The sequence below is a fragment of the Bombina bombina genome, chromosome 9 (assembly GCF_027579735.1).
Source record: "Bombina bombina isolate aBomBom1 chromosome 9, aBomBom1.pri, whole genome shotgun sequence".
Classification (NCBI taxonomy): Eukaryota; Metazoa; Chordata; class Amphibia; order Anura; family Bombinatoridae; genus Bombina; species Bombina bombina.
In genome coordinates this window covers 286,576,629-286,591,091 of record NC_069507.1, presented here as the reverse complement: position 1 = coordinate 286,591,091, position 14,463 = coordinate 286,576,629, and the positions used below count along the sequence as shown (strand labels likewise).

General features: G+C 50.8%; 1 long non-coding RNA gene across 1 annotated transcript in view; it reads left to right on the top strand.

The window, feature by feature from the left end:
- Window positions 1-14,056, top strand: part of LOC128639715 (uncharacterized) — a 32,847-nt gene extending 18,791 nt beyond the window's left edge. The window contains exon 3 of the long non-coding RNA XR_008399246.1: window positions 12,501-14,056. This is a non-coding gene — a long non-coding RNA (uncharacterized LOC128639715). The remainder of the gene's footprint in view (window positions 1-12,500) is intronic.
- The last annotated feature ends 407 nt before the right edge of the window (window positions 14,057-14,463 follow it).

Here is a 14,463-nt window from a genome sequence, read left to right as displayed (position 1 = left end):
ATCCAGCCAGGGCACGTACTGTTTTCGCAGCTGATCACTCTGAAATGCGTGTGTGTGACTCGTCAGCTGTTTGGTCTCTGGAGGAAAGCCGGAAGTCTGTGTTTCTTAGAAAATTGATACAATGTATCACAGGAATAGAAGTCCTCGACGGCCATTTCGTTCCCTAACGAGGGAACTTTTTCAAGAGGTTGCTAATAGTTACCTGCAAGCTCTGTCTTATCAAGACTCTGAATTTGAAATGAGCAGTAGATTTTTGCCAGCCCCCTGTGATACAATCAATTTTCTAAGAAACACAGACTTCCGGCTTGGACCGGAACCGGCTTTCCTTTAACCGTTCTTGTTTTAATTGGTTTAAATAAACTACACCTGAGTCCAGTTGCGCTCTCCTCTCTTTGTCTTTCAACAATAGATAGATATTTTACACCTACTCATTTTCTGCATTAATTATAAAATCCAAAATTTTGGGAGGGAGAACTGATAATACCTGTGGGGTAATACAAATCTGTGTTTGAAAAACGTAGGAAATAATTACTTGTAACATAGTTACATAGTAGATGAGGTTGAAAAAAGACCGAAGTCCATCGAGTTCAACCTATACAAATCTAAAATATATACAAAAAGCTCCAGTTAAGCTTAAATAATCCCACTAAAAGGTGACCCATTTAATACTAGCAATCATATCCATGAATTTTGTTTATAGACAGAAATGTATCCAAATAATTTTTAAATGTATCTAGGGTATTGGCATTCACTACCTCCTTTGGTAATGAGTTCCAAAATGTTATTGCTCTTACAGTGAAAAAACGTTCCCGCTGCAGGAGATTAAATCTCCTTTCCTCCAACCTTAAATTGTGACCTCTGGTCACAAACAATTTTCTTGGAATAAACAGCGCTTCTGCCATTTCTGTATATGGGCCTTGAATATATTTATATAAAGTAATCATGTCACCTCTCAAGTGTCTTTTTTATAGAGAAAACAGACCCAGTTTGGCTAGCCTCTCATATCTTAAATTCTTCATTCCCCTTATTAGCTTTGTGGCCCTTCTCTGAACTTTTTCTAGTTCTGCAATATATATTTTTTTCAATGCTTTACTTTAGATTCTGACATCCTGTGGGACATGTTTTGTACTTTTTCATGCTCTTTTTTTTCTATTCTCAATTTAAAACACACAACACTGTACCCCCCTACTGTGTCACACTGTTAGAGGGGCCCTGCATGATATCCCCCAATATACAGCACTGATCCCCCCCCTACTGTGTCACACTGTTAGAGGGGCCTGCATGATATCCCCCAATATACAGCACTGACCCCTCCTACTGTGTCACACTGATAGAGGGGCCCTGCATGATATCCCCCAATATAAAGCACTGACCCCTCCTACTGTGTCACACTGATAGAGGGGCCCTGCATGATACCCCCAATATAAAGCACTGACCCCCCCCCCCCCCCTACTGTGTCACACTGATAGAGGGGCCCTGCATGATATCCCCCAATATAAAGCACTGACCCCCCCCCTACTGTGTCACACTGATAGAGGGGCCCTGCATGATATCCCCCAATATAAAGCACTGACCCCCCTACTGTGTCACACTGATAGAGGGGCCCTGCATGATATCCCCCAATATAAAGCACTGACCCCCCTACTGTGTCACACTGATAGAGGGGCCCTGCATGATATCCCCCAATATACAGCACTGACCCCCCTACTGTGTCACACTGATAGAGGGGCCCTGCATGATATCCCCCAATATAAAGCACTGACCCCTCCTACTGTGTCCCACTTTTATAGGGGCCCTGCATGATATCCCCAATATACAGCACTCATCCCTCCTACTGTGTCACACTGATAGAGGGGCCCTGCATGATATCCCCCAATATAAAGCACTGACCCCTCCTACTGTGTCACACTGATAGAGGGGCCATGCATGATATCCCCCAATATAAAGCACTGACCCCTCCTACTGTGTCCCACTTTTATAGGGGCCCTGCATGATATCCCCCAATATACAGCACTGATCCCTCCTACTGTGTCACACTGATAGAGGGGCCCTGCATGATATCCCCCAATATAAAGCACTGACCCCTCCTACTGTGTCACACTGTTAGAGGGGCCCTGCATGATATCCCCCAATATAAAGCACTGACCCCCCCCCCCCTACTGTGTCACACTGATAGAGGGGCCCTGCATGATATCCCCCAATATACAGCACTGATCCCTCCTACTGTGTCACACTGATAGAGGGGCCCTGCATGATATCCCCCAATATAAAGCACTGACCCCTCCTACTGTGTCACACTGTTAGAGGGGCCCTGCATGATATCCCCCAATATAAAGCACTGACCCCCCCCCCCCCCTACTGTGTCACACTGATAGAGGGGCCCTGCATGATATCCCCCAATATAAAGCACTGACCCCCCTACTGTGTCACACTGATAGAGGGGCCCTGCATGATATCCCCCAATATAAAGCACTGACCCCCCCCTACTGTGTCACACTGATAGAGGGGCCCTGCATGATATCCCCCAATATAAAGCACTGACCCCCCTACTGTGTCACACTGATAGAGGGGCCCTGCATGATATCCCCCAATATAAAGCACTGACCCCCCTACTGTGTCACACTGATAGAGGGGCCCTGCATGATATCCCCCAATATACAGCACTGATCCCCCCTACTGTGTCACACTGTTAGAGGGGCCCTGCATGATATCCCCCAATATAAAGCACTGACCCCCCCCCCCCTCCTACTGTGTCACACTGATAGAGGGGCCCTGCATGATATCCCCCAATATAAAGCACTGACCCCCCCCCCCCCCTACTGTGTCACACTGATAGAGGGGCCCTGAATGATATCCCCCAATATAAAGCACTGACCCCCCCTACTGTGTCACACTGATAGAGGGGCCCTGCATGATATCCCCCAATATACAGCACTGACCCCTCCTACTGTGTCACACTGATAGAGGGGCCCTGCATGATATCCCCCAATATAAAGCACTGACCCCTCCTACTGTGTCACACTGATAGAGGGGCCCTGCATGATATCCCCCAATATAAAGCACTGACCCCTCCTACTGTGTCACACTGATAGAGGAGCCCTGCATGATATCCCCCAATATACAGCACTGCCCCCCCCCCCTACTGTGTCACACTGATAGAGGGGCCCTGCATGATATCCCCCAATATAAAGCACTGACCCCTCCTACTGTGTCACACTGATAGAGGGGCCCTGCATGATATCCCCCAATATGAAGCACTGACCCCCCCTACTGTGTCACACTGATAGAGGGGCCCTGCATGATATCCCCCAATATAAAGCACTGACCCCTCCTACTGTGTCACACTGATAGAGGGGCCCTGCATGATATCCCCCAATATAAAGCACTGACCCCTCCTACTGTGTCCCACTTTTATAGGGGCCCTGCATGATATCCCCAATATACAGCACTGATCCCTCCTACTGTGTCACACTGATAGAGGGGCCCTGCATGATATCCCCCAATATAAAGCACTGACCCCTCCTACTGTGTCACACTGATAGAGGGGCCCTGCATGATATCCCCCAATATAAAGCACTGACCCCTCCTACTGTGTCCCACTTTTATAGGGGCCCTGCATGATATCCCCCAATATACAGCACTGATCCCTCCTACTGTGTCACACTGATAGAGGGGCCCTGCATGATATCCCCCAATATAAAGCACTGACCCCTCCTACTGTGTCACACTGTTAGAGGGGCCCTGCATGATATCCCCCACTATACAGCACTGACCCCTCCTACTGTGTCACACTGTTAGAGGGGCCCTGCATGATATCCCCCAATATACAGCACTGATCCCTCCTACTGTGTCACACTGATAGAGGGGCCCTGCATGATATCCCCCAATATAAAGCACTGACCCCTCCTACTGTGTCACACTGTTAGAGGGGCCCTGCATGATATCCCCCACTATACAGCACTGACCCCTCCTACTGTGTCACACTGTTAGAGGGGCCCTGCATGATACCCCCCCAATATACAGCACTGATCCCCTCTACTGTGTCACACTGATAGAGGGGCCCTGCATGATATCCCCCAATATACAGCACTGACCTTTCCTACTGTGTCACACTGATAGAGGGGCCCTGCATGATATCCCCCAATATAAAGCACTGATCACCCCTACTGTGTCACACTGATAGAGGGGCCCTGCATGATATCCCCCAATATAAAGCACTGACCCCCCCTACTGTGTCACACTGATAGAGGGGCCCTGCATGATATCCCCCAATATAAAGCACTGACCCCCCCTACTGTGTCACACTGATAGAGGGGCCCTGCATGATATCCCCCAATATAAAGCACTGACCCCCCCTACTGTGTCACACTGATAGAGGGGCCCTGCATGATATCCCCCAATATAAAGCACTGATCCCTCCTACTGTGTCACACTGATAGAGGGGCCCTGCATGATATCCCCAATATAAAGCATTGACCTCTCCTACTGTGTCACACTGATAGAGGGGCCCTGCATGATATCCCCCAATATAAAGCACTGATCACCCCTACTGTGTCACACTGATAGAGGGGCCCTGCATGATATCCCCCAATATAAAGCACTGATCCCTCCTACTGTGTCACACTGATAGAGGGGCCCTGCATGATATCCCCAATATAAAGCACTGACCCCCCTACTGTGTCACACTGATAGAGGGGCCCTGCATGATATCCCCCAATATAAAGCACTGACCCCTCCTACTGTGTCACACTGATAGAGGGGCCCTGCATGATATCCCCCAATATACAGCACTGACCCCTCCTACTGTGTCACACTGATAGAGGGGCCCTGCATGATATCCCCCCCCTACTGTGTCACACTGATAGAGGGGCCCTGCATGATATCCCCCCCCCTACTGTGTCACACTGTTATAGGGGCCCTGCATGATACCCCCCAATATACAGCACTGACCCCCCCCTACTGTGTCACACTGATAGAGGGGCCCTGCATGATACCCCCCAATATACAGCACTGACCCCCCCCCCCTACTGTGTCACACTGATAGAGGGGCCCTGCATGATACCCCCCAATATAAAGCACTGACCCCCCCCTACTGTGTCACACTGATAGAGGGGCCCTGCATGATACCCCCCAATATACAGCACTGACCCCCCCCCCCTACTGTGTCACACTGATAGAGGGGCCCTGCATGATACCCCCCAATATACAGCACTGACCCCTCCTACTGTGTCACACTGATAAAGGGGCCCTGCATGATATCCCCCAATATAAAGCACTAACCCCCCCTACTGTGTCACACTGATAGAGGGGCCCTGCATGATATCCCCCAATATAAAGCACTGACCCCCCCTACTGTGTCACACTGTTATAGGGGCCCTGCATGATATCCCCCAATATACAGCACTGACCCCCTCCTACTGTGTCACACTGATAAAGGGGCCCTGCATGATATCCCCCAATATAAAGCACTGACCCCCCCTACTGTGTCACACTGATAGAGGGGCCCTGCATGATATCCCCCAATATAAAGCACTGACCCCCCCTACTGTGTCACACTGTTATAGGGGCCCTGCATGATATCCCCCAATATACAGCACTGCCCCCCCCCTACTGTGTCACACTGATAGAGGGGCCCTGCATGATATCCCCCAATATACAGCACTGACCCCCCCTACTGTGTCACACTGATAGAGGGGCCCTGCATGATATCCCCCAATATAAAGCACTGACCCCTCCTACTGTGTCACACTGATAGAGGGGCCCTGCATGATATCCCCCAATATAAAGCACTGACCCCCCCCCCCCCTACTGTGTCACACTGTTAGAGGGGCCCTGCATGATATCCCCCAATATAAAGCACTGACCCCCCCTACTGTGTCACACTGATAGAGGGGCCCTGCATCATACCCCCCAATATAAAGCACTGACCCCCCCTACTGTGTCACACTGATAGAGGGGCCCTGCATGATATCCCCCAATATAAAGCACTGACCCCCCCTACTGTGTCACACTGATAGAGGGGCCCTGCATGATATCCCCCAATATAAAGCACTGACCCCCCCCCCTCCTACTGTGTCACACTGATAGAGGGGCCCTGCATGATATCCCCCAATATAAAGCACTGACCCCTCCTACTTTGTCACACTGATAGAGGGGCCCTGCATGATATCCCCCAATATAAAGCACTGACCCCCCCTACTGTGTCACACTGTTAGAGGGGCCCTGCATGATATCCCCCAATATACAGCACTGATCCCCCCTACTGTGTCACACTGATAGAGGGGCCCTGCATGATATCCCCCAATATAAAGCACTGACCCCCCCTACTGTGTCACACTGATAGAGGGGCCCTGCATGATATCCCCCAATATAAAGCACTGATCCCTCCTACTGTGTCACACTGATAGAGGGGCCCTGCATGATACCCCCAATATACAGCACTGACCCCTCCTACTGTGTCACACTGATAGAGGGGCCCTGCATGATATCCCCCAATATAAAGCACTGATCCCCCCCCTACTGTGTCACACTGATAGAGGGGCCCTGCATGATATCCCCCAATATAAAGCACTGACCCCCCTACTGTGTCACACTGTTAGAGGGGCCCTGCATGATACCCCCCCAATATAAAGCACTGACCCCCCCTGCTGTGTCACACTGATAGAGGGGCCCTGCATGATATCCCCCAATATACAGCACTGACCCCTCCTACTGTGTCACACTGATAGAGGGGCCCTGCATGATATCCCCCAATATAAAGCACTGATCCCCCCCTACTGTGTCACACTGATAGAGGGGCCCTGCATGATATCCCCCAATATAAAGCACTGACCCCTCCTACTGTGTCACACTGATAGAGGGGCCCTGCATGATATCCCCCAATATAAAGCACTGACCCCCCTACTGTGTCACACTGATAGAGGGGCCCTGCATGATATCCCCCAATATAAAGCACTGACCCCTCTTACTGTGTCACACTGTTAGAGGGGCCCTGCATGATATCCCCCAATATAAAGCACTGACCCCCCCCTACTGTGTCACACTGATAGAGGGGCCCTGCATGATATCCCCAATATAAAGCACTGACCCCCCCCCTACTGTGTCACACTGATAGAGGGGCCCTGCATGATATCCCCCAATATACAGCACTGATCCCCCCTACTGTGTCACACTGATAGAGGGGCCCTGCATGATACCCCCCAATATAAAGCACTGACCCCTCCTACTGTGTCACACTGATAGAGGGGCCCTGCATGATATCCCCCAATATAAAGCACTGACCCCCCCCCCCTACTGTGTCACACTGATAGAGGGGCCCTGCATGATATCCCCTAATATAAAGCACTGATCCCTCCTACTGTGTCACACTGATAGAGGGGCCCTGCATGATATCCCCAATATAAAGCACTGACCCCCCCCCCCCCTACTGTGTCACACTGATAGAGGGGCCCTGCATGATATCCCCTAATATAAAGCACTGATCCCTCCTACTGTTTCACACTGATAGAGGGGCCCTGCATGATATCCCCCAATATAAAGCACTGACCCCCCCTACTGTGTAACACTGATAGAGGGGCCCTGCATGATATCCCCCAATATAAAGCACTGACCCCCCCCTCCTACTGTGTCACACTGTTAGAGGGGCCCTGCATGATATCCCCCAATATAAAGCACTGACCCCTCCTACTGTCACACTGATAGAGGGGCCCTGCATGATATCCCCCAATATAAAGCACTGACCCCCCCCTCCTACTGTGTCACACTGTTAGAGGGGCCCTGCATGATATCCCCCAATATAAAGCACTGACCCCCCCCTACTGTGTCACACTGATAGAGGGGCCCTGCATGATATCCCCAATATAAAGCACTGCCCCCCCCCCCTACTGTGTCACACTGATAGAGGGGCCCTGCATGATATCCCCCAATATACAGCACTGATCACTCCTACTGTGTCACACTGATAGAGGGGCCCTGCATGATATCCCCAATATAAAGCACTGACCCCCCCTACTGTGTCACACTGATAGAGGGGCCCTGCATGATATCCCCCAATATACAGCACTGACCCCTCCCTACTGTGTCAAACTGATAGAGGGGCCCTGCATGATATCCCCAATATAAAGCATTGACCTCTCCTACTGTGTCACACTGATAGAGGGGCCCTGCATGATATCCCCCAATATACAGCACTGACCCCTCCTACTGTGTCAAACTGATAGAGGGGCCCTGCATGATATCCCCAATATACAGCACTGACCCCTCCTACTGTGTCAAACTGATAGAGGGGCCCTGCATGATATCCCCAATATACAGCACTGACCCCTCCTACTGTGTCACACTGATAGAGGGGCCCTGCATGATATCCCCCAATATACAGCACTGACCCCTCCTACTGTGTCACACTGATATTGGGGCCCTGCATGATATCCCCCAATATACAGCACTGACCCCTCCTACTGTGTCACACTGATAGAGGGGCCCTGCATGATATCCCCCAATATAAAGCACTGATCCCTCCTACTGTGTCACACTGATAGAGGGGCCCTGCATGATATCCCCCAATATAAAGCACTGACCCCTCCTACTGTGTCACACTGATAGAGGGGCCCTGCATGATATCCCCCAATATACAGCACTGACCCCTCCTACTGTGTCACACTGATAGAGGGGCCCTGCATGATATCCCCCAATATAAAGCACTGATCCCCCCCTACTGTGTCACACTGATAGAGGGGCCCTGCATGATATCCCCCAATATAAAGCACTGACCCCCCCTACTGTGTCACACTGATAGAGGGGCCCTGCATGATATCCCCCAATATACAGCACTGACCCCTCCTACTGTGTCACACTGATAGAGGGGCCCTGCATGATATCCCCCAATATAAAGCACTGACCCCCCCTACTGTGTCACACTGATAGAGGGGCCCTGCATGATATCCCCCAATATAAAGCACTGACCCCTCCTACTGTGTCACACTGATAGAGGGGCCCTGCATGATATCCCCCAATATAAAGCACTGACCCCTCCTACTGTGTCCCACTTTTATAGGGGCCCTGCATGATATCCCCCAATATACAGCACTGACCCCTCCTACTGTGTCACACTGATAGAGGGGCCCTGCATGATATCCCCCAATATAAAGCACTGATCCCTCCTACTGTGTCACACTGATAGAGGGGCCCTGCATGATATCCCCCAATATGAAGCACTGACCCCTCCTACTGTGTCACACTGATAGAGGGGCCCTGCATGATATCCCCCAATATAAAGCACTGACCCCTCCTGTGTCACACTGATAGAGGGGCCCTGCATGATATCCCCCAATATAAAGCACTGACCCCCCCCTACTGTGTCACACTGATAGAGGGGCCCTGCATGATACCCCCCAATATACAGCACTGACCCCTCCTACTGTGTCACACTGATAGAGGGGCCCTGCATGATATCCCCCAATATAAAGCACTGACCCCTCCTACTGTGTCACACTGATAGAGGGGCCCTGCATGATATCCCCCAATATAAAGCACTGACCCCTCCTACTGTGTCACACTGATAGAGGGGCCCTGCATGATATCCCCCAATATAAAGCACTGACCCCTCCTACTGTGTCCCACTTTTATAGGGGCCCTGCATGATATCCCCCAATATACAGCACTGATCCCTCCTACTGTGTCACACTGATAGAGGGGCCCTGCATGATATCCCCCAATATACAGCACTGATCCCCCCCTACTGTGTCACACTGATAGAGGGGCCCTGCATGATATCCCCCAATATAAAGCACTGACCCCTCCTACTGTGTCACACTGATAGAGGGGCCCTGCATGATATCCCCCAATATAAAGCACTGACCCCTCCTACTGTGTCACACTGATAGAGGGGCCCTGCATGATATCCCCCAATATACAGCACTGATCCCTCCTACTGTGTCACACTGATAGAGGGGCCCTGCATGATATCCCCAATATAAAGCACTGACCCCCCCTACTGTGTCACACTGATAGAGGGGCCCTGCATGATATCCCCCAATATACAGCACTGACCCCTCCTCCTGTGTCACACTGATAGAGGGGCCCTGCATGATATCCCCCAATATACAGCACTGACCCCTCCTACTGTGTCACACTGATAGAGGGGCCCTGCATGATATCCCCCAATATAAAGCACTGATCCCTCCTACTGTGTCACACTGATAGAGGGGCCCTGCATGATATCCCCCAATATGAAGCACTGACCCCTCCTACTGTGTCACACTGATATTGGGGCCCTGCATGATATCCCCCAATATACAGCACTGACCCCTCCTACTGTGTCACACTGATAGAGGGGCCCTGCATGATATCCCCCAATATAAAGCACTGATCCCTCCTACTGTGTCACACTGATAGAGGGGCCCTGCATGATATCCCCCAATATGAAGCACTGACCCCTCCTACTGTGTCACACTGATAGAGGGGCCCTGCATGATATCCCCCAATATAAAGCACTGACCCCTCCTACTGTGTCACACTGATAGAGGGGCCCTGCATGATATCCCCCAATATAAAGCACTGACCCCTCCTACTGTGTCACACTGATAGAGGGGCCCTGCATGATATCCCCCAATATAAAGCACTGACCCCCCCTACTGTGTCACACTGATAGAGGGGCCCTGCATGATATCCCCCAATATAAAGCACTGACCCCTCCTACTGTGTCACACTGATAGAGGGGCCCTGCATGATACCCCCCAATATACAGCACTGACCCCTCCTACTGTGTCACACTGATAGAGGGGCCCTGCATGATATCCCCCAATATAAAGCACTGACCCCTCCTACTGTGTCACACTGATAGAGGGGCCCTGCATGATATCCCCCAATATAAAGCACTGACCCCTCCTACTGTGTCCCACTTTTATAGGGGCCCTGCATGATATCCCCCAATATACAGCACTGATCCCTCCTACTGTGTCACACTGATAGAGGGGCCCTGCATGATATCCCCAATATAAAGCACTGACCCCTCCTACTGTGTCACACTGATAGAGGGGCCCTGCATGATATCCCCCAATATAAAGCACTGACCCCCCCCTACTGTGTCACCCTGTTAGAGGGGCCCTGCATGATATCCCCAATATACAGCACTGACCCCCCCCCTACTGTGTCACACTGATAGAGGGGCCCTGCATGATATCCCCCAATATAAAGCACTGACCCCTCCTACTGTGTCACACTGATAGAGGGGCCCTGCATGATATCCCCAATATAAAGCACTGACCCCCCCCCTACTGTGTCACACTGATAGAGGGGCCCTGCATGATATCCCCCAATATAAAGCACTGACCCCCCTACTGTGTCACACTGATAGAGGGGCCCTGCATGATATCCCCCAATATACAGCACTGATCCCCCCTACTGTGTCACACTGTTAGAGGGGCCCTGCATGATATCCCAATATAAAGCACTGACCCCCCCCCCCCTACTGTGTCACACTGATAGAGGGGCCCTGCATGATATTCCCCAATATAAAGCACTGACCCCCCCCTACTGTGTCACACTGATAGAGGGGCCCTGCATGATATCCCCCAATATAAAGCACTGACCCCCCCTACTGTGTCACACTGATAGAGGGGCCCTGCATGATATCCCCCAATATAAAGCACTGATCCCCCCCCCCTACTGTCACACTGATAGAGGGGCCCTGCATGATATCCCCCAATATACAGCACTGATCCCCCCCTACTGTGTCACACTGATAGAGGGGCCCTGCATGATATCCCCCAATATACAGCACTGACCCCTCCTACTGTGTCACACTGATAGAGGGGCCCTGCATGATATCCCCCAATATAAAGCACTGACCCCTCCTACTGTGTCACACTGATAGAGGGGCCCTGCATGATATCCCCCAATATACAGCACTGACCCCTCCTACTGTGTCACACTGATAGAGGGGCCCTGCATGATATCCCCCAATATAAAGCACTGATCCCTCCTACTGTGTCACACTGATAGAGGGGCCCTGCATGATATCCCCCAATATAAAGCACTGACCCCTCCTACTGTGTCACACTGATAGAGGGGCCCTGCATGATATCCCCCAATATAAAGCACTGACCCCTCCTACTGTGTCACACTGATAGAGGGGCCCTGCATGATATCCCCCAATATAAAGCACTGACCCCTCCTACTGTGTCACACTGATAGAGGGGCCCTGCATGATATCCCCCAATATAAAGCACTGACCCCTCCTACTGTGTCACACTGTTATAGGGGCCCTGCATGATACCCCCCAATATACAGCACTGATCCCCCCTACTGTGTCACACTGATAGAGGGGCCCTGCATGATATCCCCAACACAACACTGAACCCCACCACCACCACCACACACACACATTGTCACAGTGGTAGAGGGGCCCTGCATGGTACCCCAACAACAAGTTGAGTGCTTTCACCTCCTTGACCAACATGTGCAAACTGCAACTCATTTTTGAATTACATTTTTATTTTCAGGTGAAGAAACAGAATCTTCAGTTCCGGATCAGCAGGAAGCCGGAGATGCTGTAACCCAGAAGGGTAAAGAAAAACCACCAAAGAAACAGAAGACAGCGCTAAAAGAGAAAAAGAAAAAATAAAGTGTTACCAATGTCCTCAGTCTGTCAGCCCTTCCAGTACAACCTCTGTAATTCTGCGTTCTCCATAGTGAGGTGGGATGCTCAGCTAATACCTTTTTCCGGAACAGTCTTTGTGGCCCATTAAACTGTACACGAGTTGCAATACTCTGAAGCTGGATAATCTAGTTCCACTGATGCTCTGTAGGGTTCCTCTGCAGCTGGATAGTCTAGTTCCCACTGATGCTCTGTAGGGTTCCTCTGAAGCTGGATAATCTAGTTCCACTGATGCTCTTTTGGGTTCCTCTGCAGCTGGATAGTCTAGTTCCCACTGATGCTCTGTAGGGTTCCTCTGAAGCTGGATAATCTAGTTCCCACTGATGCGCTGCAGGGTTCCTCTGCAGCTGGATAGTCTAGTTCCCACTGATGCTCTGTAGGGTTCCTTTGCAGCTGGATAGTCTAGTTCCCACTGATGCTCTGTAGGGTTCCTCTGAAGCTGGATAATCTAGTTCAACTGATGCTCTGCAGGGTTCCTCTGAAGCTGGATAATCTAGTTCCCACTGATGCCACTGATGCTCTGCAGGGTTCCTCTGCAGCTGGATGGTCTAGTTCCCACTGATGCGCTGCAGGGTTCCTCTGCAGCTGGATGGTCTAGTTCCCACTGATGCTCTGTAGGGTTCCTCTGAAGCTGGATAATCTAGTTCCACTGATGCTCTGCAGGGTTCCTCTGAAGCTGGATAATCTAGTTCCACTGATGCTCTGTAGGGTTCTTCTGAAGCTGGATAATCTAGTTCCACTGATGCTTTGTAGGGTTCCTCTGAAGCTGGATAATCTAGTTCCACTGATGCTCTGCAGGGTTCCTCTGAAGCTGGATAATCTAGTTCCACTGATGCTCTGTAGGGTTCCTCTGCAGTTGGATGGTCTAGTTCCACTGATGCTCTGCAGGGTTCCTCTGAAGCTGGATAATCTAGTTCCCACTGATGCTCTGTAGGGTTCCTCTGCAGCTGGATGGTCTAGTTCCACTGATGCTCTGCAGGGTTCCTCTGAAGCTGGATAATCTAGTTCCCACTGATGCTCTGCAGGGTTCCTCTGCAGCTGGATAGTCTAGTTCCACTGATGCTCTGCAGGGTTCCTCCGCAGCTGGATGGTCTAGTTCCACTGATGCTCTGCAGGGTTCCTCTGCATCTGGATGGTCTAGTTCCACTGATGCTCTGCAGAGTTCTTCTGAAGCTGGATTTTCTAGGCTGATGCTCTGTAGGGTTCCTCTGCAGCTGGATAGTGTAGTCCCAATGATGCTCTGCAGGGTTCCTCTGCAGCTGGATGGTCTAGTCTGATGCTCTGTAAGGTTCCTCTGCAGCTGGAGAGTCCAGTTCTACTAATGCTCTGCTGCTATGGTAGTGACAATGGAAAACAGTTTCTTAAATGACCTTTTAATTTGAATAAACCTTAAAATGAAAATGATTGTACAAAGCATTGATGTGAGCATTGGGTGTAAGGGAATGATCTAGGTATGATGCTGGTTCAGAAGTAATGTGCAGTAGTCGCCTTATAACTATTGGCTTTGGGCACGTGGTGAGCGCGCAGAAGGGGGGAACGTATGTTGATGTAACATAAGGTGTGGAGCAGAGAGCAGGATAGAATGTTAGTGAGTGTCAGCAGCACTGAGGTAAACAGTTTATCAGGATGGTGGGTATGGTGAGCATGGGGTGCACTGGGGGAAAATGTATCTGGTAGGTATGGTGAGCGTGGGGTGCACTGGGTGAAAATGTATCTGTATGGTAGGTATGGTGAGCGTGGGGTGCACTGGGTGAAAATGTATCTGTATGGTAGGTATGGTGAGCGTGGGGTGCACTGGGGGAAAATGT